This window comes from Staurois parvus, unplaced genomic scaffold (assembly GCF_062004578.1).
Source record: "Staurois parvus isolate SC_StPar_1 unplaced genomic scaffold, SC_StPar_1.0 ptg000544l, whole genome shotgun sequence".
Lineage (NCBI taxonomy): Eukaryota > Metazoa > Chordata > Amphibia > Anura > Ranidae > Staurois > Staurois parvus.
This window is the reverse complement of record NW_028318340.1, coordinates 4,532,234-4,555,777: the sequence shown is the minus strand read 5'-3', so window position 1 is coordinate 4,555,777 and position 23,544 is coordinate 4,532,234. Positions and strand designations below refer to the sequence as shown.

Genomic DNA, 23,544 nt, shown 5'->3' with positions numbered 1-23,544 from the left:
TGGCCACTCCAAAATGTTCCAGCCTTTCCTCTGCAACCATGCTCTAGTGGACTTGGAGGTATGCTTGGGATCATTGTCCTGTTGAAAGGTCCAACGTCTCCCAAGCCTCAGGTGTGTGACGGACTGCATCACGTTTCCATCCAATATCTCCTGGTACTGAAGAGAATTCATGGTACCTTGCACACGCTGAAGCTTCCCTGTACCTGCAGAAGCAAAACAGCCCCAAAGCATGATTGACCCTCCACCATGCTTCACAGTAGGCAAGGTGTTCTTTTCATCATAGGCCTTGTTCTTCCTCCTCCAAACATAGCGTTGATCCATGGGCCCAAACAGTTCTAATTTTGTTTCATCAGTCCACAGAACACTATCCCACAACTTTTGTGGTTTGTCCACATGGCTTTTGGCATACTGCAGTCGACTCTTCTTATTCTTTGGAGACAGCAAGGGGGTACGCCTGGGAGTTCTGGCACGGAGGCCTTCATTACGCAGTGTGCGTCTTATTGTCTGGGCTGAAACTTCTGTACCCACATCTGACAAATCTTTTCTCAGTTCCTCAGCAGTCACACGGGGACTTCTCTCCACTCTACGCTTCAGGTAGCGCACAGCAGTCGAAGTCAGCATCTTCTTTCTGCCACGACCAGGTAGCGTTTCAACAGTGCCCTTTGCCTTGAATTTGCGAATGATGCTTCCTAAGGTGTCTCTTGGTATGTTTAACATCTTTGCAATCTTCTTATAGCCATTGCCCTTCCTGTGAAGAGAAATCACCTCTTCTCTTGTCTTCCTGGACCATTCTCTTGCCTTCACCATGTTTGTAACCACACCAGTAAATGTCTAGAAGGAGCTGAGTATCACAGTCATTTTAAAGCTGCCTAATTGGTGCTTATTATGCTTGATTGCTGCTCGGTGACATCCACAGGTGTTTTCAATACCTGATGGAAAGCACCTGTATGAACCTCTGTTCTTCAGAGTGGTAGTCTTTAAGGGGTTGAATAATTGTGGCAATGAAGAAACCACATAAGAACCATTTACTACTGTATTACATAAACAATTGATGTCATTTTAGTTGCATTTGGGTAGTTACAACGTCCTTGTAGGATTTGATTCTGAATACAATTCCAAATGTACACTATAGTCCCTAAACCCCTTTACAGCATTGGGGGTTGAATAATTTTGGACACAACTGTAGGTGGGGAGGTAGATTGAGCATTGGCGATGTCCTTACGGATTGCGTCGATCTTATTTTGGAAGTGATTGGCAATCTCGTGGGCGGTGAATGAGGTACTGGGTGGAGGTGGAATACATTCAGTTCCTCTAATCTTTCCTCATAGCTGATCTTAGGTCTTACATAACTTAACCAGTTCACACAAATTTAGAGTTTTGTTTGAGTATTCGTACGAAATTCTGAAAAATTGCTCATTAGAACTTCTGATGATGCCATCATTGAGGCAACATATTTCATTTGAAGACTCTTCAAAAATTCCCCAATACCTGCTACTTGAATGGATTCCCATTAAAAAAAATACACATACATACTTACCTTCATGCTGCAGTATCTGTGTGGTGCTGTAGATGTCCCACACTGACCCAAAGACTGGGAATTGAGTGATCACATGACCACTGATTGCTCAGTTTTCAGGTCTGCTCCAAGCAGAGAGCAGTGACTGTCAGGCACCACTCAGCGCTCTCACTCCCAGTGCTCACTGGGGAGGGGGCAGATGCAACTGGCTCCAGCTTTTAGCCACACACTGAAAGATAGAGCCACCTGTCTACCAGGCAGCAGAGTTGATCCCAACAATTTTGTTGGGATGCTTCACATGTCTGGAGAGGCTCTGGCCTGTCAACTGATAGCTGGTAATAGACTGCTATGGGTCACAGGGGAGAAAAAGTAAGTGCACTTATGTGACCTGCAAGAGAAGAATGGCCAAAACTAACATTTTGAAAACTAAAATTACAAAAACAATATATTGTGTATGGCCAACTTTCAACTCTAAATTTTGTCCTAAAATAAGTTTCTTGGGAAGGTTCATGATGTCTTGTAGGTTACAATTCCAGCTATGACTAAGGGCCTTTGTGGTCCATAACTGGTAAGACTTGGGGGACTGTGTCCTGTCTAACAAATGTACAATTAGGACTGTCTTATTGCAGATATCATTGACCTCGGAACACAGATACACTGTAAATATTACTTCTATAAAGCTTTATAAGATTAACCATGCGAAGTACTATAAGTTCAGGTATTTTATACTGCAGGCATTACAGATGAGGCAAACGATAGGTAGGCATCAAAACTTTTTGAGACCCCACAGATACCTAAAGTTGACAAATCTCCCCTTTTACCAGAAACTATTTTTATACGCCCCCCTTTATCTTCACACTGCAAAGCCCAAGTACTGAAAACTTTCATTTATGGGAGCTGTGCAGTTTAGTCTACATAGGGTTACTGATTCACATTGGCTGTATATTGCAATTACAAATCTTTTGGCAGGTAAAATACTGTATGTGTACATAAACTGTGTATTTGGGAGCTTGCCTGATTTAACATTTTAAACTTCATTTTTTATCTTTTAGGTTTAACTCCTGCTTTGTTGTACAGGTATATTACATTCTGTACTGCATGGATAATAGACATTAGTTCAGATTATTACCTGATGATTACCTGTTTTTAAGCATTTGTATGGGTGTTTTGTGGGCGTCTGAGGCTTGAGCATCTTTTTTTATTATTCTTTTTAGCAAATGGAAAGCTAGTTACTAGGGAGAAATGTGCGATATATGCATTTTTGCACATGTTTGCGCATTTTCAGACGCTTATTTTTAGCAAATGGAAAGCTAGTTACTAGGGGGAAAATGTGCGATATATGCATTTTTGCACATTTTTGCGCATTTTCAGACGCTTATTTTTAGCAAATGGAAAGCTAGTTACTAGGGGGGAAAATGTGCGATATGTGCATTTCTGCATGTGTTTGTGCATTTTCAGACGCTCCCATTGAAAGCTATTGGGGCCAAAAAGGAATGAAGCTTGTAGCTCAAAATAAGCTCATGTATTTTTTCAAACAACAAGCTTCAAGCAACACTACTGTACATTGTGAACAGGCACAATTGAAATACATGGAATTTTAGATGTTGAACGTTTTGGAGCCTAGAGCTACAAAACGCTAAGGCATGAAAGGGGCCTAAGACAAGACCCACCAAATCCCCAATCTGAATCCTTAGGCTAGCCATACCCTAGATTTCATAGGTTGATAAAAAAATCACTTGATTCCCCTATCTATGGTAAAATTTCGATGGAGAACTTCTTCTGCCAGCTATTGTTTTCTGAAAGCAACTGCTTCCGCAGCTATAGATGAATCAAATCTATGGCTGGTTCAGCAGGAATCGGTCCATCTATGGGCAGGCTGATTGTGCCCAAGTCAATCTATCGATTATATACAATTGTTCCAAGATCAAATATCCATTGCAAATCCATTTAGTGATGGCCTGGCTTTAGTAAAGCAAATTCCAACTGTTTGTTGCAGGTTAGGGGCACTTTGCATTTAGTGATTTGTTCTTTGTACTCCTTATCCAATAAATGTTAACTTTAAAATCTACAATAGAAATACAGTAAGGGGATGTGACCAGAATCTAGAGCAGATGTGCATGGCCACCAATCAGTATCTAACTTTCATTTTCAAAGATTAACTGAACAAGCTGAAGATAGAATCTGATTGGCTATTTTGCACGGCTGCTCCGGTTTGTGTCTGCTCCGGGTTTAGCAAATTCTACTTATTTTATGTATAGATCCTGACAATTAAAGTGGCATGTTCTAGATATCTTAGAATGCCAATGTACTCAGAACAGTGGATAGCTATGATGACAATGAATTATTTAAAACTTATAATACAGCATTACTAAATTTAAAGTAACAATAAACAATGTCCTTATTCTCCAAAACTAATCCATAGTCATCCACTACTTAATGGCCCTGTAATCTATTTTTCATCACTCCTTGTAAAGTCCACTGTGAGCTCCTTAAAGCGGAACTTCACCCTCCGGGCATTCTTGCCTCTTATCCACCCCTCCTCTCCCTCTGCTGCACAAATTGGGGATTTTTTGTCATCCTTTATTTTTGGGGGGTAAAAAAGACCTGGCCTGCCCCTCGTGCACGTCAATCGTCTAGGCAAATTACACACACTTTCACCTCCTGGGATATGTACAACTCAAATCCCAGGAGGCATAGTCCTTTATTGGGAAAATAGGAGGGGGCGGGGCCAAACAACACATGATCGATGAAGCCATTGGCTTAACCCGGGACATCACAAAAGAAGATGGCGGTCCAGGACTGATGGGGATGCAGAGAAGAAGCAGATCTCAGCAGGACAACACTGGATCTACAATGTGCAGGACCTGCAACCACGTAAGTAAGAGTTAAAAAAAAGGGGGGGCTAAAGTTCCACTTTAACCTCTTCTTTTCCCTCTTACTTCCTTTTGTTCGGAATGCACAGTGCACGCTAGTTGCATTCATGTACACTGCTCTGTGCACACTGCAAATCCCATATTGCGTAGTCCATAATCCATCTCAGGAGTCAGCAGGACAGGGTGGTTATGTTCCCACATACAAAGGGGACCATGCACAATGACAAGCCACCCTCGCCAAATCACAGCAGCAGAAAAAGAATTTGGAGATTTGGAGGATGTTGAGAAGGTGTTTGTTGAATTACAATTACTGATCGCCAGACTCTCCTCATCACCTTTAATGTGTTTCTCCCCAATAAGGGTTTAGTTATGATTTTCATGGGGAGAAACATGTCAAAGGAGTAGGAGATGGTCTGGCAGTGATGTGCCACAGTCTTGGTATGCGAGTTTGCACTACATAGTTACATAGTTAGTTTGGCTAAAAGTCCATCCAGTTCAACCACAGAAAAAAAAAAGTTATAATCCTATACCCACAGTTGATCCAGAGGAAGGCAAAAAAACCCAGCAAAGCATGATCCAATTTGCTCCTGCTTGGAAAATAAATTCCTTCCTGATCCCCCGAGAGACAATCGGATATTCCCTGGATCAACTTTACCTATAAATGTTAGTATCCAGTTATATTTTGTGTATCCAAGAAAGAATCCAGGCCTTTTTTAAAGCAATCCACTGAGCTGGCCAGAACCAACTCTTGAGGGAGTCTATTCCACATTTTCACAGCTCTCACTGTGAAGAAACCTTTCCGTGTTTGGAGATTACATTTCTTTTCCTCCAGACGTAAAGAGTGCCCCCTTGTCCTCTGTGATGACCTCAGGGTGAATAACTCTACACCGAGTTCACTATATGAACCACTGATGTATATATACATGTTGATCATATCCCCCCTTAATCTCCTCTTCTCAAGAGAGAATAAATTCAGTTCCTCTAATCTTTCCTCATAGCTGAGCTCCTCCATGCCTCTTATCAGTTTAGTTGCCCTTCTTGGTACTTTCTCAAGTACTTGCAATAAAGCTTGTTGTGACCGTTGTACGACCGTTGGATGATCTGTAATACCACCCGGAGTGGTAACATGTTTAGATTCACCAAAATCTATATAAGATGTGGACCTGCCTCAAATATCCCATCAGTTTGTACCCTTGCACTACTTAGTTGTTGGTAGATCTAAATGAGATTGAACAGTTAAATTGTAATGTGTGTGGTAAACTTAAACAAAATAATTCTGATTGGTTGCTGAGGCTACTCTACTTTCCTCTCCGACTGTTTAATGTGGTTGTAAACCCTTCCATATGCTCAGTGAAGTGACTGGCCTCGGGTGATATAAAGAGATGAAATAAATCCTCCTACGTAAGTTGTACCCGTCTATCTGCAGTAATTTGTCCTGTACATCCTTGTAAAACTCAGAGATTTAAAAGGATTTTTTACAGACTCACAAAACAGTGGGTGGGAACTGCAGACACACATACTGTCCACTGATTGGAGGGAAGGGACCCCCCCTTTCATACAGCTCACAGGAACAGAGCTGAGCCTGTCACCTTTTTAGCCCTTGGTTTCAGGAAAATCTGTCAGAAGTGACTCATGCTCACATCAGAGGAACTAGACATCAGGGAGAAATGATACTTAGTGCTTTGGAGAGAGGCAAATAAACACAATGTAAATATGTGCTTTTATCAGATTTCATGTGTGAGGTTTACAACCATTTTAATGTAAAGTATGTATGTGTTTATGCATACATATGTGTGTATGTATATCCGTTCAGTTGCATCCAACTCTCGGGGTTCCTATGAGCAAACTCTCTTGGCACCATGATACTCTTAAAAGCCTTTTCTGTAGAACTTTTTTTTTCGAGGTAGGCCGTCAGGCCTTTACTCAACCCTCTCCATATGTTAGTCCTCATGCACACTGGACGTTTTTACAGCGGCTGTTTTTGGCTTTCGACGTTTTTTCCCAGCATGTTATCCTATGTGTCCATGCACACATGGACTGTAATCAACATATTTTGGCTGGAAAAAAAACCAAAATTTGTGGGTTTCTAGAGGAGTTTTTTAGTTGTAAAGACGCTCTAACGCTGAAAAACACGGGAAACACAGTAAAACACGGTAAATCGCAGCAAACCAGCTTTTCTGGACCTTTTTGACCCAAAAAACCCTCTAAAAAATGCTAAAAACCAAAAACGCAAAAAAAAGGAAAAAATGCAGCAAAACACTGTTAAACACTAATACAAAAATGCTGAAAAACTGACTTATCCCCCAGTGGTCACAATGCTGCAGGGCCACTTCTCAGGACCGGGAAGCTAGTGGAGAACACTGTAGTAGAGGTGTCTACTACAGTGATTTCCAGCATCCAGGGGAATTGATCAGTTATGGCATATCCACAGTTACTTTGGTCAAAGCTGGACCAATGTAACTATGTATAAATATTCATACCTAAAGCTGAACTTAACCCAAAAGGGGATGTTCCACTTGTTTGCATCCTCCCCCCCTCCAGTGCCACATTTGGCAATTTTTGAGGGGGGAGCAGGTACCTGGTTTTGACACTTCTGGTAAGATTGCCGTGGCGACGTTTGACCCCTCTTCCTTCCCCCAGCAGCCTTCTGGGACACATCACATGTTCCAGAAGACAGCGGGACCATTCAAAAAGCATAGCACAGCTCACACATGCACAGGAGGAAAATGGCTGTGAAGCTGGAAGGCTTTATTGCCGCTTTCCCTTACCTAAGATGGTGGCGCCTGCACCTGAAGCCGAATGAAGAATCAGCTCAGGTGAGGACACCTGAGCTGGATCCCTGGACAAGTAAGTGATATTGTAGTAAAAGTCAGCAGCTATGGTATTTTTATCTGCTGACGTTACATTTTTTGGGGGGGAGACTAGAGCTCCTTTTTAAGGGTTTCTGTATGTTAAGCCCTGAAATTTGTCCTGTTCAGCCAAGCACTATTACAAGACCAGATGTGAAAGCATTCTTCTCATTTGTTTGGTCACCCAAGATACATTCTGTGGTGAAAAACAAGGGCATGGATCCCAATGACTGTAGGCTAAGAGAACATTCTAGAATCACCTTGAAATCCACAACCCCCCCCCACACACACACACACACCATATGTCATTCTGAAAGACAAGATTCCCAGCTTACTGCAACAGCTGAGACACGTATATCAACTCTAGGATTGATTTCCAATACAGAACACACATTTACCGATAGCCCTGTTTTTTGATTAACTTTAAATCTTCCTTCCAACCAAAAAAAGTCAACTAGAGGCGAGTGTAATGGATGGCTCTGTGGGCCAGGCAGCCAAACTGAACAATCTACATTTTCTACAATATACAACAATAGGCAAACATTACCTAGTACATCATAGTTGTCAAACTGGCGGCCCCCCAGCTGTTACCAAACTACAAGTCCCATGAGGCCTTGCAAGATTGACAGTTACAAGCATGGCTCCCAAAGGTAGAGGCATGATGGAACTTGTAGTTTTGCAACAGCTGGAGGGCCGTCAGTTTGACACCCCTGTATGGAACCTAGATTCAGATGTATTTTTATATTAAGTTCATGCATGTTAAATAATGTGTAACATTTTTGAGTATTCATTACCTCCCACATAGCTTACAGTAGACTCCCTAGATAATATATTCATCAGATTTTCTCCCCAAGATGGAGCGATCTTTGTCCAGGCATCGTCCAGGGTCAGCATATACTTCCTGGACTGAGATGCTGGCCAAGAGATGACACAATCATGTAAGTTTTGGTGCTTGTGCAGTTCTTGGCTGTGTTTACAAATGTCCAACACAGATCAGCCACTGCTACAGCCTTTTGCTACAAAGTTACAGTGGGGGGGATTTACTAAAACAGGAGCACTCAGAATCTGGTGCAACGATGCATGGCAGCCAATCAGCGTCTAATTTCAGCTTGTTCAGTTACGTTTTGACAATAAAACCTGGAAGCCAGTTGGTTTCTTTGACACGGATTTCTTTATTGGAGCACTTAAGCACGGATTACTTTAGATTGTGGACTTTATTATTATTAGATTGTTTGCGCTGTGTTATTCATTAGCATATGTTATGGTGTTTTTTGCACTTTTTGAACAGCAGCATCGCTTAGTGATATTTGATTTATATATTTGTCACATATTGTTTTTACACATAGAAGTGTGGGTGATTTATTGTGTTTTGGTTTCTATGCATCATTCCACCAGATTTTGCACACTCTGGTTTTAGTAAATAACCCCCAATGTTTTAGTCTGATGACTGGGCAGAAGAGACTGAGGAAATGCTTCCTCCTGTCTGCAGCAGACTGGTGACATCATTTCAGCAAAGCAAAGTCAATGGACTGGAGCTCAAGGACTGCTTTTTAATTATAAAAGGTGGATCTGTTTTTGAAACATTATACTGTTCTCTTATATTGTGACATGTCAGGAATTTATTTATGTAGACTTGGAAAATTACTAAATGGATCATGTTAAAGCAGAATTAAATGTTTAATTTTAAGGTTTTTTTAAACTAACAGTCCCTAGTGGTCATTTATGTCATATATGCTTCTCCCTGCCTGTCAGTGGTAATGTACACTGAGCCACGCATGCGCAGCACAAAGAACAGGAATGACGTCGCTGTAGGTCAGCCATTCAAGTGGCTGAACAGAGCAAACCAAGAAGAAAGAAAATTGTTCCCTCCCGGTATGCATAAGTCCTTCCCATCAGTACATTGGCCACACAGTCAAGTTTTAGAGAACCATTTTTTTCACAAAGGTCAGCTGAAGTCTTGTTCTTCCCTAGCAAGTACTGTGGGTGATCTCACCTTTCCCTTTTGGGCCTATCTTCAAATCAGACATTTTCTTCTCTCTCCTGCATAGCGCCATAAATGGGTCTGCCCTCTCACCTCCTTTGAGTCACTCTGTTCAAAGGCTGAACCACGGAGGCATTTAGTATCATTTACCTATCTGCTTCTTCTTGGTGACAGAACCTCTGATTCACTTTCCGCCTGCAAAGCTTGGAAAAGAGACTTAAACATTGACTTTTCTTCCTCTGATTGGGGCCAAATCTTTACCTTTTCTCATAAGTGCTCCTTGAATGTTTCGGCACAAGAAAACGGATACAAGTTGGCGACACGTTTGTACAATACACCTTCTAGAATCCATCATTTTAATCCATCCAGACCCAGTATTTTTTGGAGATGTAGGGCTCCTGTTGGATCTCTTCCTTATATCTGGTGGGACTGCCCTATGGTTCAGCCCTTTTGGCAGGAGGTACATCGAATAACTTCTTCGGTGTCTACTCTTGATATTGAGTTCTCTCCGGCCCAACTCCTCCACCAGACTCCACTTCCCAAACGTCTATATTTCAAATCTCTGGCTATGCATATGCTTAACGCGGCCAAACTCTGCTTACCGGTTCTCTGGGGGTCTGTTCACCCCCCCCACAGTGCGAGATTGGTTCATACGCTTGAACAGAATTGCTGAAATGGAAGAGCTGATTGCTTCTTCTCAGGATAACCCTACTAAATTTTCTCATACGTGGTCCTGTTGGATTCACTTCCAAACGACCCCTGAATATCGTTCTTTCATGGGCCTTGCTGACTGATTCTGAATCTCTCTGATACCCCATAGTGTTTCTGGCGATATATTGACTCTCTGTTTTTTTAAGGTTGTGATTGAGGTCCTTTGTCTCGATGTCCTGTACTGCTTGGAGCAAGCTACGCTTGGCACCCTGATACGCCTGCAACTGTTCCCAGCTCGCTTCTCTGCCAGGGTTGCGCGTATCTATCATGTCCTGGGAGTCTAGAGTAAAGATGACTTACCTACCCTCCTACTCCTCCACACCTCCTCCCCGCCCGACCCTTCCCCAACCCCCCATCTCCCCCCCCCTCCTTTTTTTTTCTTTTTCTTCTTCTCCTCTCTTCCCTTCTTTTTCATGCTTATTCTTAAATTCTTAATCCCCATTTCCATGCTTTCTTACTCAGAGTTTAGCTTTCATTCTCCCCTTTCTATTTTGGTACACTTTTCTACTCATAGGAGCCCTACACCCTATCTGCAATCCAGCTGCGCATATATTTTACTTTTACACATCTCCTTTCCCAAACCCTTTACCCACGTGCTGGCAACCTGTAGTGGGTTACCTCAGTTTCATCAAAAGTACAAAGCCATATCCTACAAGTACTTGCACCCCCCCTCCACACCTACTGTATACATTTCCAACGCATACCTTTGACCCTCTGGCCCTGTTCTTTGCTGCTGCTCGGTAACCGAGGTTATATATCATTGACCCTGCCAGTGTGGTGATTCCAATATGCTGAATAAGGGCTTGAGACCAGATATGCCTTTAATGTTCCTGCGCTCTCATGTTCTCATTTTTCCCGTTTTTTTCCCCTGGGATGACTTAAGTTTGATTCTTTGTCTATGTATTGCTATGTATCTTTTTGTTTGCTGTATGTGCATTACCTCCTATTGCATTTCCGACTGATACCTTGTATTACCTGTACTTATTGTATGATCTGAGTTTATTAATAAACCTTAAGGAAAAAAAAAAGAAGTTGTGACCCCAGCCCTTCTCACCAAACTCGTGACCGAAGGACTAGCCGATCTAAAACCGCACTGTCACGTGCGTAACAATGCCACGCCCAGCTGCACCATGCACACAGATTTTCCAGCTAATGGACCACAATCTGTATACCTGCAGCCTGGGAGTGATTGTTACTGGGTCAGGTTAATTATGCAATTAACCCTTCACACTGCCACCACCTCCTTTTTGTACAGAGAAAGAGGAAACTCGGCAATATTAGCAATACACTATGATGTTTTAATAATCATTTGTATACACAATGTCACTGCAGACAGATGTATGCAGACGTTTAAAAACACACAGTAGCGCTCTTCAGAGGCAGGGATTCTTAGTTTGCATTAAAGAGCTTTAGAAACAGTTCAACACTTTCAGAAAGTAAGATTTATAATATTTACAGAAAAAGATGTAGCCAATATATATATATAAATATACAGAGAGCAATAACACAGCAAAGAGATAGCAGAAAGAAGTTTAGAGAGGAAAAGTACTTGCCATCAGCCTTGGTTTAAGCAGCGTTCAAGTGTCAGAGCAAAAGGGTACCGTTCTACCAAAGTTGGTTCCGATGTTAAAAGGGAGAATTCTTCAACTTCACTTAACTCTCTGCTCCAAGCATAACAGCCTTTCTAGAAACTCAGCAGGGTGTCTCCTTGAAGTACAGAACCAATCCCCTCATTTGGGGAGGGTGTTGCAGGCGGAGACCCAAGCTAGAACCAAAATCACTCTCAGTTTATATCATGATCCATAACTTACCCTTGGTGCATGTAGCAGCCTTGCCACTAGTAGATTAATATGCAGAAGCATCTGCTGAACGTCTAGATATTAAATATGACATACCTGCTTGGGACGGTTAAGGAGATATTATTTTCTGCTCTCCTGTAGATTTCAGCTAGGGGGTGTAATATATCAGCCGACTTGTATTAAAGTGACCGATCTGAATATATGCCTGGTTTCCTTGTAAGTCTTCCATATCTCCAGCTATAAAATTATATGGAAAAGGGGATTTTTAAATGTGAGTCTGTTTTTTAGCTAGCTGGAATGTCTTTGAAGCTCAGTGAAGGACTGGTTTTTGGTTTTACGATATCTCAGATTGAGAAGCTAACAGACACCTGGGCACCAGCTAGTGTGGGATTTATAACAATGCAGCTCTCCCACTGTGCCTGTGATCTCTCACATCATACAGACCACATTCCTGAGGGAGGGGGGAAATTGGAGGGAAGCTGATTTGGGAGTAGAAATGATACAAGATGGAGGATCCTTAGCAAGATGGATGACCGCGTCCATCTCTGTATGCGCAATTGCTACAGAAGTGCCTGGGACCAGCTGGAGAGCTGACACCACAGCACTGAAAGGCTTCATTAGACAGGTAAGTCTGCCATAATGCGCTACTATCCAGTGCAAGTTAGCACATTATGGCATATACCACCTGAGGGCCCATTAAAAAAAGAGTGGTGTTTAATTACACTTTAACCAGTTGCCTGCTGCCCTATAGCAGAAATACTGCTACAGGGTGGCAAGGCTGCGCAAACTCATGTATATATATGTTATTTGCATTTCTGGGTAGGGGGCTTGCACACGCCACCCTACCCATGCCGCCATTGGCAGCTACGGATGTCAATCACCGGGTCCCGGCAGGAGATTCTCTGCGGGCACCCAGCGATCGCCACGTAAACACCACTCACCTGCCAGCAGTAATATGCTGCTGTATTTCTCTGCACAGTGGAGAAATACACAGCAGCATGTTTCCAAATTAAAACACACACAGCACATGTTGTAAAACAACATGCAGTTAACCCTTTGATCACCCCAGATGTTAACCCCTTCCTGCCCAGTGTCATTAGTAAAGTGTCAGTGCTTTCTATTAGCACTGATCACTGTATTAGTGTCACTGGGGATTTCAGTGGCAGTAGGTCAGTTCCCCCCAATGTCAGAATGCCCACCGCAGTCCTGCTATAAGTCACTGGTCGCCGCCATTACTAGTATGAAAAAAAGAAAAATTCCAGTATATATACCGCCATTTGTAGACACTATAACCTTTATGTAAACCAATTAATTTACATGTTTTGGGATTTTTCATTAGCAAAGACATGTAGCAGAATACATTGTGACCTAAATTTATGACAATTTGATTTTTACATTTTTTTACTGGATATGTTTTATAGCAAAAAGTTAAAAATATTGTTTTTTTTTTTCAAAATTGTTGGTCTTTCTTTGATTCTAGCGCAAAAAATAAAAAATGCAGAGGAGATCAAATAACACCAAAAGAAAGCTCTGTTTGTCGGGAAAAAAAGGACATACATTTTATTTGGTTGCAGCTTTGCATTACCACTCAATTGTCAGTTAAAATAACGCAGTGCCATATTGCAAAAAATGGCCTGGTCAGGAAGGGAGGTAAATCCTCTGGAGGGCAAGTGGTTAAGAAGAAACATCTCTGTGGCCAAGTTTCCAATTCTAGCTGGATACCTTGGTCATAAAGGGCTCTTTGAAATACGATAGGAATATACAGTAGGTTGCCAGAACACCATGGATCCACAATCAATATTCCAAACATTTATTTAAAATGATCATATTACAAGTGCAGGTGCAACATTTTGAGGCCACAGAAGACATCTTCATCAGGCATATGGATAATCTACCAACAATTGCTGAAGCACCACCTCATTCCAGACCTTGTCCAGAAAAGTGCCCGAAGGGAAAATATATTAGCATGCACAGAGATGCATTTTTGAGGGTCTACATTCAACTGATTTGAATAGGAAACTGCAGGTGTGTGCAGCTAAACTGTAGCTTGCAGGATACAGTTGCAATGCTGGTAAGAAGAGACCCCACACTGACATATAGAATGTTACTTTTTTCAGCAAGGTCAATGAAAGGAACATTTAAAATGTAACAATTAGCGGTACATTGTGATCCATCAGCACCCTGACAAGTACACTGGTAGATTACACAATTAAAAAAGCTACATGCAGTATAGAATTTCTCACTCCACTGATAAATTCAGGGCTATTTCTTTCAGTTATAAGACCTGTGGTCCAGTCAGTAGTGGTGCTGAAAGAGGTCTTCTGAGATCCCACTAAGGACGGGTCTCTTTTCATCTATTTAGCATTATGGGGACATTCTGCATGCTCAAACCAGTTACAAAACATTTAAAAAAGTGTCAAGCAGCTTTACTGGAGCTCTTAAAGCAACGATTAGCTCTATGTTAATGTTGGCCATACTTGGCTTGAATTTATGACAATTCCTGCTGAGTAGGCAAAGTGTGTGCTGTGGGCAGCCCTGGTGGCACCACCCAGCTAGGCAAACTTTGATCTGACAATCAAAAGAGCTAGGAAGAAACGTATTGGCCAAACCGTGATCGCAGCCAATCATATACGGTAACTGTTTGGGTATTGTGACAGCCGCGCCAGCTGCTGTCCAAATACAATAGCCAAAAATTGAAACTGAAGCACTACAAGTCTGCCAAGTGACCCAGATACAACTTTATTTCAATAAAAGTTAAGGGGGAAATCCAAAAAGTATCCAACTTGTTTTGAGGTTACAAGAGCACCCCCTTTTATCAGGACTTGATAGGCAATAATGTAAATAGACTAGAAGTGAACTGGACCTTTGATGTTATTTTTTCGTGATTGCAACCACGGGCCTTCTCAGCAGCTGGTTTGGCAGCCATTTTTGTTACATTACAATTCAAGGGGATCATGGAGATCCTCTGGGGGGTAGAAGCCCCCTTCCCTGAAACCGGATCATTTTCATCAGCATCAATACTTTAAGATAGGAATACCAGTGAGATAACCCTATGGGTCCAGTGCTATTTTTCCACTTTCCTCAAGAATACGATAGCTAACAGTGAAGGTTCCTCTATCTATCATGTTTAGCATGGATGAGGGACTCTTTAATCTACTGATCTCACCAGCTAAACAAGAGAAATCTTAACTTATATGGAAAGCCTACAAATGCTGAATACAGATTATATAGTGACCCTGTTACTAGGAAAATTACAGTCAGGTAGATGCACCCTACAAACAATGATTATTTAAACTTACCTTTGTGGTAGGTGGCCACTTCAGTCTTCATTCTCCTTATGAGCTATGGCCATCACTGGTATCTGAATTCTCTGGGCATGTAGAATTTCTTGTACCCTGCAGTATGCTGAGGTACCTACCTCCGGTCCCTATGTCACCTCAAGGCAAAGTAGTAACAAAGTAGCCAGTGTGAGGTACTACAGCCCACCTTGGGAAGCATGCTATCTTGCGAACCTGAAAATGTTGGATAGCAGGCCAGCTCTTAAGCAGTGCGAGGACTGGAGTCGCTACCTGCCAGAAAGCTTTTTCAGGGTGCATCTAAATGACTGTGATTTCCCATGTAACAGCACCACTTTAAAGAACAATAGAGGCTGCCACTGCCATGTTGATGAATAGCTTCAATGTTGTCTAAGTCACTGACCCAGCAGAAGCATGTAAGTTAGGAGTAGAGATGAGCTTGGATGTCCTCAAAACTCATCTCTTACTAAAACTCTGAACTCCTGCTTTTTTGTACTACAAGGAACTGTGGCCCAGATCATTCCCAGCTCAGCTTCCATGAGCTACAGGGTGGAGAATGACCAGGGCAGCAGCTCAATGGAGTACATAAAAGTGGGAGTTCAGAGTTCAGGGCTTAGATGATGAGGACATCTAAGCTTATAAATAGTGAGAAGATCCCACCTCACTAAACTGTATACCTGATGCATATAAAGCCTGGTACACAGGATGAGAATATCAGACGAAATATACCACTTTCACATCGATTGTCCTATAGTCTGATCCTTAGTACACAGCTTTCGAGAGCCAATCACGACAGTTCATGTGAAAATATCCGAAGGGACAAGCACAGACATTTTCTTGTACGATAACAAAACAGATGATTTGTGTTTAATCAGTACAGTATAGCCAGTACAGTACAGCCTTGACTATTGTAACTCCCTCCTCACTGGCCTACCTCATTGCAGGCTATCCCCTCTTCAGTCTATCATGAATGCTGCTGCCAGACTCATCCACCGTACCAACCATTCCATGTCTGCCATCCCTCTCTGCCAATCCCTCCACTGGCTTCCCATTGCCCAACGAATAAAATTCAAAACATTAACAATAACATATAACGCCATTTGTAACTCTGCCCAAAATTACATCACCAATCTTGTCTCCCAAACCATCTTCTCTGCTCCTCGCACCACCTGCTGCTCTCTAGCTCCTTTGTCCCCTCCTCCCATGCTCGTCTCCAGGACTTCTCCAGAGCCTCCCCCATCCTCTGCAACTCTCTACCCCAATCTATCTGATTATCGCCTATTCTGCCAACTTTTAGGTGTTCTCTGAAAACCTATCTCTTCAGGGAAGCCTATCCTGCCTTCAGCTAATAACGGAATCTTCTATTCTTCCTATCACTTCATCCCCCACTGTTATCACCTTTTTGTACCACCAGCCCCTCCCTCTTAGATTGTAAGCTCCAAGGAGCTAACCCTCTTGTATTGAACTGTATTATTGCTCTATTGTCTCCCCTTTATATTGTAAAGCACTGAGCAAACTGTTGGCGCTATAGAAATCCTGTATAATAATAATACAGTATTCGTCCATAAAAGTCGAGTGACCTAGATCACGCATGCTGGCAAATGAAAGAATACATTACAATGCAATACAATGCATTACATCATCATGGATAGTTGTATTCTGTCTTACGAGAATTTTCGTAACTCTAGTAACCTATTCGTTTTCAATATGAGACTAGCATACAAAAAAAAGGACGATTATTCTCATCAGGTGTATCAGGCTTTAATCTATCAGAAAGTATTAAAGCTGAAGTCCAGGGAAAGTAAAAATGCTCCTTTGCAATGAGATTGCCCCCACATTGCAAGGGTTATTTGCTTGTTTATATCTAGGGGAACAGGAAATACAGTTTTCCTTATGCAATCCAACACTCTCGCAGGCTCCTCTGTACTGAAATTCCAGTCCTTTTAGCCTCTTCTTCCTATGCTCTGTTGGATGCAGTCCCTCTGATGTCATCAAGTCCAATGCAGGGTCCTTAGCCCTGCAATGGACATAAGGAAGCCAAGAAACTGTCAGTGCAAGAGGATGGGGGAGCGTCACATTATGTTGGCAAAACTGCCTTTCTGGCTTCCTAGACCTAACTGAGCAATACCCTTTGCAGTACAGGGGCAGCTGCATTACAAGGGAGGATTTTTACTTTGCCTTGAGTTGGGCTTTAAAGCCAGAAAATTAGTATAACCGCCAGACAACTAGAATTTTGAAAAGAAGGTTGGCAATAGCAGCCCCAGTATGTTTCACAGCAAAGATTACCTTTAACAGGAATGCAGGTTGAAATGTTAAAAACAGCAGGTTTCAGCAAGCATTTAGCAAGCCTCAGAAGGGCTAAAGCTTGCTAAATGTCTGTTGATGCTTGTTTACTGCTTGCTTAAAGCTACAGCCTCTACACTTACATTAAATCCCCATGACATTTACAGGGCGCCACTGCTTTCTGGTAGAGGGCAAGAACCAAGATTTTGCTCTGTCAGTGCCCATGGGATATGACAACAGTAGGCGATAAGTAACGTCCAATTCAAAATGAAATACCAGCTTTGAGTGGGGTAATTCTTAAAATCTAAAAGGGATCCTATAAAGCTACTTCATATTAACATAAATGTATTTGATTCCTTGCATATATCACAGTTTAGAATCAGAGAACCTGGGGAGTGTCTTTGTAAATGAAGGGTGGCTAACAATACATTAGAATGCATGTAATAGGGGAGGGTGCAGCACCTGCCCCGTTCCCATTCTTTCCCAATACAATGTGCTGATCATGCAGTTGCAGGATATAATACAGACACAGGGATGGTGGAATGATATAAGGGGAGGCTGTAGATGCAGACACACAGCTGCTGGAGGATTAGAAGGAGACGATATACAAGCAATGTTGTAGAATTGACCCATAATTCACAGATGTGTGTCTGGTCTACTCCACCGATGTCAATCAGTCCGCCAGGCGAGGTGCTGAAAAAAGAACCTATGGAAGGACAACTCCCTTCTGCCCATCGCAGGTACTGTGTATTCTGCACCAGCACTGATCTGCTGCAATCCAGCAAACTGAGATTTTCTGCTCTGGGCCATATTAGATGCAGCAATGTTTTACAAATCAATACAGCTCATGCCCAAGTCTCACATTAACACATCAGATGCAGAGTAATAAAATGGTGATCTCATTCCCCCTTCAAGAGCACCCAGCAGCAGCTGATGATTGAACGCCACTTGAAGAGGGTTTTTTTTTTTTTTTAAGATGAGTGTCAGAACTGTATTTCTTTGTCTAATCAGTATTCTTCTATGCCAAGGCACATTCTTAACCCCTGGGCTCCTGAAAGCAGCTTCTGGAATTTAAAGCTTTCTTTCCCAAATGCAAATGTGTGCAGAGGATCCATCACAGGGCTATGGAGGGGCTTTTCATGGGAGCACAAGTTTTGCAGGATAGAATCCATTCCTCTTCTTTACCCCCCCCCCCCCAAAAAAAAGGGTGTATATAAAGCTGCCGGTCATGAGAACTACTGTCTGTCCTCTATTTCCATACACACAACATCAGTAAACCACCAGGGCCAATTAGCTCATAGTGGGATCATCAAAGGGGGCCTGTCCAGCAGGAACAGAGGATCCTGTATGCATTGTCACTGTGCTCAGAGATGCTTGCAGGATATGGTGTCTGCATCAGCTGGACCATCATAATCTAGAATTGGGGGGGACAGCCTTAGCCTGGCAAGTCACTGTCAGCATGTGATCATCATCCACTATACATTTTATATATATATATATATATATATATATATATATACTGTTTATACACATACATACAGACATGATTCACTATACATATATACATGAGATCATGATTCATTATACATACATATAGATAGATATAGTAATATATATATATACACACACATGTGATCATGAACCACTATACATATAGATATACATGTGATCATGCTCCATAATACATGCAGATATACATGTGATCATGATTCACTATACATACATGTGATCATGATCCACTATACATATAATGTATATACATGTGATCATGATCCACTATACATATAGATATACATGTGATCATGATTCACTATACATACACGTGATCATGATCCACTATACATATAGATATACATGAGATCATGATCCACTATACATATGCAGTATATACATGTGATCATGAATCACTATACATATAGTTATACATGTGATCATGATCCACTATACATATACATGTGATCATGAATCACTATATATACACATGTGATCATGATTCACTATACATACATGTGATCATGATCCACTATACAAATATGCATATGATCATAATCCACTATACGAACAGTATATATACATGATCATGATCCAATATGCATACATGTAAGCATGATTTTATATATATAAACAACACAGATTGGCAACAAAATGTAGCAGCATGTCACAGAAATCCAGCTGAGAGGTTTGAAGCTGTAATAATTGTTAGCCTTCCAGATCTTGGCTCTGAATTGCAGCACAGCTCAATGACCATATCAATGCAATGAAACATGATGAGAAGAATGAGACCAGCTCTGCCCACCTCCTGTACCCTCCCTGCAGGGCACACACAGGGCATGATCACCAGCCCTGGCATCCCCCCCACCCCAGACTGCCATTGATCCCAGGAATGCACTGTGCAGCCAGTTGACTGGCACCCTGTCACTTTGACAAACTTACCTTGCCTGCTGATGGCTGTCCCTGTCCTATCTGTGTGCAGTGGGACTGAAGGGGACAGGCAGTGCAGTGTTCTTTGTGAGTGTGCCGGCAGACAGGCAGAGTGCTGTCTTTGTTGTAGATCTCCCCGGACTGGATGAGCTGCTGCTGATCTGCTGAGTCTGGGCTGCAGCTGCTTTCCTTCTGCTGCTATTGCAGTGATTTGCATTAGCCCGGCCCTCATTGGGATGCTGCTCTCCTCCTCACACCAGCACCATCCACCCTGTACAGCCAGCCCACCCTTCCCTCCTGCATCACATATGTGACTGGGGGCTGCCCGGGGGGAGGAGAGCTCTCCATTGCAGCTAGACTGTGTACAGGGGGGTGACAGGTGACATCTGGAAGCATGGGGCTCCCCTCCTGATTATGACACTGCTGTCTGGAAACTTACTATTGAGGTTCTGCTGCGTGGATCATTTCCAGGATTGAAATTTGCCTAAAGGAAATGTCACTTCCCTCTAAAATCATATGTATGAATGCAACACCAGTCTCTCTGTAATTTAAAGAGACCCTGTCATTGACTTAAAAAAACATTTTTGAAAAATTTTAGTTGTGAAGGAAGAATGATATGATAATAATATGCCAAAAAAATCATAAAGTACAATTCCAGCTGCAACCTAACTAATCCTAAAAATACTCCTTCCCTCCTCCTAACACCTACGCTGAGTAATCTGTGTAAAAAAGATGTATACACTATACTATATACCAATTATCAGCCTTCTCCAGTCCAATCATGGGATCCCCTGTGTCAGCAGGGGAGAGGAGAGAGCACTCAACAATGTAATATATATATATATATAGCCAAAAATATTGGGCCAGCCCTCCAAATCATTGGATTCAGATGTTCCAATCACCTCCATGGCCACAGGTGTATAGAATCAAGCACCTAGGCATGCAGACTGCTTCTACAAACATTTGTGAAAGAATGGGTCGCTCTCAGGAGCTCATTGAATTCAAGCGTGGTACCGTGATAGGTTGCCACCTGTGCAATAAATCCATCCATGAAATTTCCTTGCTACTAAATATTCCACTGTCAACTGTTAGTGGTATTATAACAAAGTGGAAGCAACTGGGAACAACAGCAAGTCAGCCATGAAGTGGTAGGCCACGTAAAATGACAGAGCGGGGTCAGCAAATGCTGAAGCGCACAGTGCGCAGAAGTCACCAACTGTCTGCAGAGTCAATAGCTAAAGACCTCCAAACTTCATGTGGCCTTCAGATTAGCACAACAACAGTGCATAGAGAGCTTCATGGAATGAGTTTCCATGGCTGAGCAGCTGCATCCAAGCCTTACATCACCAAGTGCATCAGATGCAGTGGTGTAAAGCATGCCGCCACTTGACTCTAGAGCAGTGGAGATGTTTTCTCTGGAGTGACCAATCACGCTTATCTGGCAATCCAATGGATGTGTCTGGGTTTGGCGATTGCCAGAAGAACAGTACTTGCCTAGCTGCATTGCGCCAAGTGTAAAGTTTGGTGGAGGGGGGATTATGGTGTGGGGTTGTTTTTCAGGCATTGTGTTTGGCCCCTTAGTTCCAGTGAAGGAAACTCTTAAGGCTTCAGCATAACAAGACATTTCAGACAATTTCATTCTCCCAACTTTGTGGGAACAGTTTGGGGATGGCCCCTTCCTGTTCCAACATGACTGCACACCAGTGCACAAAGCAAGGTCCATAAAGACATGGATGAGCGAGTTTGGGGTGAAGGAACTTTACTGGCCTGCCCTCAACCCGACAGAACACCTTTGGGATGAATTAGAGCAGAGAGTGCAAGCCAGACCTTCTCGTACGACATCAGTGCCTGACCTCACAAATGCACTTCTGGAAGAATGGTCAAACATTCCCATAGACACACTCCTAAACCTTGTGGACAGCCTTCTCAGAAGAGTTGAAGCTGTTATAGTTGCAATGGGTGGGCCAACTCAATATTGAACCCTACGGACTAAGAATGGGATGCCATTAAAGCTAATGTGCGTGTAAAGGCAGGCGTCCCAATACTTCTGGCAATATAGTGGATATTTAAGTGGATAGGTGCAGCGCAGTGCAAATATTGAAACCTATAACTTGTAATAGTTCATCATATAATAAACATATCATACTCCAATACACACCATTCATTGTGAAGAAATTAAATAATCAACATAAAGTCCATATATTCTTGAAAATATGAATTTTAGTATGTGTTGTAACCATATAATGAGCTTAAATAAACATGCATTCTAAATACGGTAATTATCGTAAAAGTCCCAAGTGTCTCTACATTCCTATAACATGTGGTTTAGCGTGCATTATAGTGTTATGTGTTCTTCCAATCGTGTCCGCTGTTCATCTTTTTCCATGTTTATAATCCTCTGTAATATACTTTCAACATGTGCATACGATCCTGCTCAAACGTTTTCATGACCTGGCAGAAATCATGAAATTTTGGCATTGATTTTGAAAATATAACTGATCATGCCACAAACTGTCTTTTATTTAGGGATAATGATCATATGGAGCCATTTATTATCGCATACAGTAATACCTCGGTTTACAAATTTAATTCGTTCTGCGGGAATTTTCGTATAGCAGAAAATTCTTAAACCGAAAAACACTGTTTCCCATAGGAATGTATTGAAAACCAATTAATCCGTTCCTGAGGTCAGAAAAAAGTCAAACACAAGTCTTTTATCTGTTCAAAACTCTTTTTAAAGTGCACTTTTCAAAGGCATTAATACTGTACAGGGACAGGATTACTCAAGCAATAACAATAACATGTCAATAACATCCAACTTTACATTTTAAAGCACACATCTTTTAAACCAAGGCAAACTTTTCAAACAATTTCAACACTCTCTGGAGGAGGAGCAGAGCAACTGGGCAGCACTAACACAAGCAGGTTCTTCTTCTTGTCTAGGCAGTTTTAGTAGGAACCTTTCCATTGTCTGCTGCCTCCGGCGCCTTTTCAGCATCCCTCGGAAAGGGGACATGATGTCGGTGTCAAAACTGTTCACAAGTCTCTGGGCTAGAGCCTTATCTGGGTGGTGTTGCTGTACAAAAGCCTGTAGGTTTACCCACAGTTGGCATGCCTCCTTGAGATCCCTGGAAGAGAGCTGTTCCTCACTTGTTTCCTCCTCCTCAAATGAGACCCGCTCCTCCATCGCCTCCTTCTGAAGTTCCACCAGGTCCTCAGTGGTTAGCTCACGGTTGTGTCCCTCCTCCACCAGCTCGCAGACATCTTCCTCAGTCACCTCCACCCCCATGGTCCTCCCCAAGGAAACAATCTTCTTCAACACTGTTGACTCTGGTGCAGAAGCATCGGAATCAGGTGAAACAACACAGTCTGACCACAGGTTGTGCCAAGCTGAATTTAGGATTCTATGGCTGACCCCAGCCCAAGCAATGGTGATAATCTGCAGACAGCTCACGATGTCAAAATAGTCTCTCCAAAATTCATGGAGGGTGAGGCTTGATTGATCTGCCATCTCAAAGCATCGACGGAAAAGCTCCCTTGTGTAGAGTTGTTTAAAACTGGAGATGACCTGCTGGTCCATTGGCTGGAGTAGTGGGGTGGTGTCACGATATGCGGTCAGGTTCAGAGACCAGTTGCTACAGCAGTTGTAAGGCTTACCTGAAACCAGCAGGATAGGTACACCAGCAGGTCCCCCTGGGAATGACGCAGGCTTACCTGAGGTGCGGGGTCTAAGTATTAACCGGTTTTCACCAGAGCTCCTAATGGTGGAGATGGATTGGGCTGCGTGTTAATACCAGGTCGCAGATCTCAGGATC

At 42.4% G+C, this 23,544-nt stretch overlaps 1 protein-coding gene across 2 annotated transcripts in view; it reads right to left on the bottom strand.

Moving 5' to 3' along the window:
• DCLK1 (doublecortin like kinase 1) overlaps positions 1-19,880 on the bottom strand; it is a 474,120-nt gene extending 454,240 nt beyond the window's left edge. For both annotated transcript variants that reach the window (XM_089690856.1, XM_089690855.1), the window contains exon 1: positions 19,742-19,880. The gene's annotated coding sequence lies outside the window, so the exon portion shown is untranslated. The remainder of the gene's footprint in view (positions 1-19,741) is intronic.
• Positions 19,881-23,544: the final 3,664 nt, after the last annotated feature.